We start from the raw sequence: 4,139 nt of genomic DNA, 5'->3' as shown, positions 1-4,139 counted from the left end.
ATCAGAGAGCAGTGTAAGTGATTAGTCCAGGACAGAAGCAAGCTGGACTACAGAATTTGGAGAATTTTGCTACAGTGGTATTCCTACCTACTCTTGTCTTTGTACAGCAACAAGCTCAATTATGAGAGAGGGACAGGGCTTTTCAGAGCCATTCTTCCATAGAAATGAGATGGTAAATGGAATAAAAAATGTTTCAGTATTATTTCCTCTCTTTAACCTGCCTAGAGTAAGTTTTTAAAATATTATTATTATTTAATGAATTTCTACTTTCATAGTCAGGAATGTGTTCATAATTTTTCAGTGCATATTTATTATGATTTTTTTATATTTGGTTTCTAATTTGAGCTTTGTGTTGTACAAGACACTCCCATGATTTTAGTGTTATTGTTTCCATGGCTTTACTGAAGCCATGGAAACTACTATCATTTCAGATATTCTATAAAACAAGCTTTGAGGTGTCTGGACTCCTGGTGTTTAGCATCCCTTTTGTGTTTCTCAGTTCTGGAAAAAATAAACAAACTAATTTGGATCTGTTTCATGGCTTAGATTTAGACTGCAATCAGTTAATTTCTGTGGCTGCTGTTGTGCCAGAATGAAATAGTTTTGACCTCCACTTGCACTCAGTTATTAATCACTGTCCACTGAGATCTGCTATTTTAACTGTACACCTCAAACTTTTCATTTCTAAGATGATCTGGGTTAAACAGAATATTTCAGTAGCAGTTTTTGACAGAAACACGTATAAAGTAGGTACATAGTGGAAGATTTTAAATGATGTATGTAAGGATAATTGTTTGGTGGTAGATTTTAAACAGGGTATGTATGGATAACATTTTGCAAGGGGTGAAAAGCAGATGTCAAGGCAGCAAAAGTCACCATCAAGGTTGGTACAGTTGGAACCACAGCAACATGACTATCAGGAATGGCATTGAGCTAAACAAAGCACCCTTAAAAACTGATCATGAGCTTAGTGGTACACAGAAAAACCGGAGACCTCTAATAGTGTTGAAAACAGCTGCAGGTTCCTGCAAGTGCTCGTAGCAGCTATTATTCAAAATTTCACGACAATCAGCAGAAACTACTAGCAGAGTTAAAACTGAACCTAGAAAAAGCTGCATTTGTGGGGAAATTTAACATTGCATTCTGAGTGATGGAATGTATACTTTTTTTTTTTTTTTTAACTCAATTGAAGTTTTAATAATGAAATTATTGTATGAGTTAAGGAATGTAAGAATGTTAGATTAAAAAAAAAATCATTTTTTTAAAATATAATAATAATAATAAAATCATCAGAATGAGAAACTGAGAAAACAGATTACATTAATGGATTTTTTTTTTTTTTTTTTTTAATCTGTGGATCAGTAGTATTGCTTTTTTTATGTTTTAGCTTAAACAGTTTTCATGAACAATGCACAGTATCCTTTACTTCCTCTTTAAATACAGGAGATGACAATATTCTTTATATGGTAAACTTTTTTTTCAGTAAGTCATTGAAAAATTTTCTCATGTTCCAGGGCTGGGATGTCCACAGCTTCTCTGGGCAACCTGGTCCAGTGCCTCACTACCCTCAGAGTAAAGACTGTCCCTATATATAACCTAAACCTACCCTCTTTTACTTTAAAGCCATTACCCCTTGTCCCATCACTTCACTCCCTGACAAAGCGTCCCTCCCCAGTGTTTCTGTAGGCACTTTTTAGGTATTGGAAGTGCACTATAAGGTCTCCCCAGAGCCTTCTCTTCTCCAGGCTGAAAAACCCCAACTCCCTCAGCCTGTCTTTGCAGAGGGGAGATTTAGATTACATGTTAGGAGAAAGTTATTTACTTGGAGAGTGGTGAGGCACTGGAACATGTTGCCCAGAGAAGTTGTGGATGCCCCATCTCTGAAGGTGTTCAAGACCAGGTTGGATAAGGCCCTGGACAACATGGTCTAGTGAGTGGCATCCCTGTCCATGGCAGGGGGGTGGATCTTTAATGTCCCTTCAAAATCAAACCATTCTATGATTCTATGATATCCTATTAAATTGTTCCTTTTTTTTTTTTTTTTTTTTTTCAATAAAAATCTTTTTAACCAGGAACACATTTATTTGAGGAAGAAACAATGAGGTAGAATACCAGAATGTTTTCAACATACAATTATTTCAATTGTAAATGCAGTATCTTTTCTTTTTCATTAAAACTAAGTAGTAAGAATGTATGTCTGATACTCTTTATAATTGCAGTTAAATGTTTTCTAGAAAAATGTAAGTATATTTATTATGAATAGGCTTTCCTCAAGATTTTAACAGCAACAAGTAGCAGCAACAAAAAGTAGAAACTTTTTAAGGCTACAGAATTTGCTCTCATGAAGATAAGCTAATTCACAAGAAATGTTATGACAGAGGAAATTTATAGAATGAAAATCTATGGTCTGTCTCTTCCACTTCTGCCATCCAGAAGGTGACTATTTCAGCCTATGCTAGTCATAGCTACTGTTACGGTGAACAGAAGAAAATATAAGCACAGTTACACTCCAACAATCTAGGGTGTTGTATTAATAGGAGATACCTTCATTCTAATTATCTGGCCAGCAGGTCCAGGGAAGTTATTGTCCCCCTGTACTCGGCTCTGGTGAGGCCACACCTCAAGTACTGTGTTCAGTTTTTGGCCCCTCGCTACAAGAAGGACATGGAGGTGCTCGAGAAGGGCTACGAAGCTGGTGAAGGGTCTGGAGAACAAGTCTTATGAGGAGCGGCTGAGGAAGCTGGGACTGTTTAGCCTGGAGAAGAGGAGGCTCAGGGGCGACCTTATTGCACTCTACAGGTACCTGAAAGGAGGCTGTAGCGAGGTGGCGGTTGGTCTATTCTCCCACGTGCCTGGTGACAGGACGAGGGGGAATGGGCTAAAGTTGCGCCAGGGGAGGTTTAGGTTGGATATTAGGAAGAACTTCTTTACTGAACGGGTTGTTAGTCACTGGAACAGGCTGCCCAGGGAAGTGGTTGAGTCACCATCCCTGGAGCTCTTTAAAAGACGTTTAGATGTAGAGCTTAGGGATATGGTTTAGTGGAAGATTTGTTAGCGTTAGGTCGGAGGTTGGACTCGGTGATCTTGGAGGTCTCTTCCAACCTAGACTATTCTGTGATTCTCTGATCTTAAAGGAAATCTAGATAACTTTCTAGAGTTTTTAGCAGTTAAGGTTGCCACATACAACTTTCCCAAAACAGACTGGACATGGAGCAAAGACTGGATGATATTAACAGTGACAACAACGGACATTACAATTAAGTGATCTGTTTTTCTTCAAGAATGAACAAAAAAAAATATCAGTAGATGTTAAAGATTTTGTAAGACATAGGAAGAATGAACCAATGTCTGCACTGTGACTTTGTCCATTTTATAGCTCAGTGAACAGGTAAGTAGTGTATGCAGACCTGAGGTTACCAAAATCCTTTGAAAACTTACTGAGGAAGAAAAGTCATGTGATTCCCAGGAGAGCCGAGGATGAAGCAAAAGCTGGGCAATAAGCTACTGCTGGAATGTGAAACAAAACAATTAAGTGGAGGGAGTCAGACTAGATATTAACTGTGATCTTTTTTTGCTTTGAAAGTGATGAATTGGGTAAAGCCTGGGTCAGACATTCTCTCAGTGATCAACATACTTATGAGATTAAAAGGTGTTGTGTTTATTTAAGGGAGAAAAGACGTCAACTTGCAGTAGCTCAAAATTAAACAAATATTCAAGTTTTGTGCTTTTGTGCTATCTTACAGAGCAACATGAAAAAATGTACATTAATAACAGATAGATAATCATCCACTATGTTACACAAATAAATAAATAATAAAATACTAGAAAAACATAACTTCTGAAATCAAGAGAAGGGAAAAAAGGGCAAGGAAAAGGGAAGGGAAGGGGAAACAGTCTTTAAATTCTTGAAGTCCGTTTCTCAAAAAGAGAACCACAATTAAAAGCATCTATTCTTAACATAGTAAAGAGAAAATAATGCTGTATAGCATTTTCTTTTCTCATTTCCTTGCCTTGCTTTTGTCTTGCCTTGCCTTTGCCTTGCTTTGCCTTGCCTGCCTGCCTTCCTTCCTTCCTCCCACTCTCTTTCTTTTTCTCTTTTTTCTTTTTTTCTTTCTTTCTTTTTTTTTCCTTTCTTTCTT

Source organism: Oxyura jamaicensis, chromosome 1 (assembly GCF_011077185.1).
Source record: "Oxyura jamaicensis isolate SHBP4307 breed ruddy duck chromosome 1, BPBGC_Ojam_1.0, whole genome shotgun sequence".
In the NCBI taxonomy this organism is placed as follows: Eukaryota; Metazoa; Chordata; class Aves; order Anseriformes; family Anatidae; genus Oxyura; species Oxyura jamaicensis.
The sequence above is the reverse complement of the archived record's forward strand: the minus strand, read 5'-3'. Positions refer to the sequence as shown.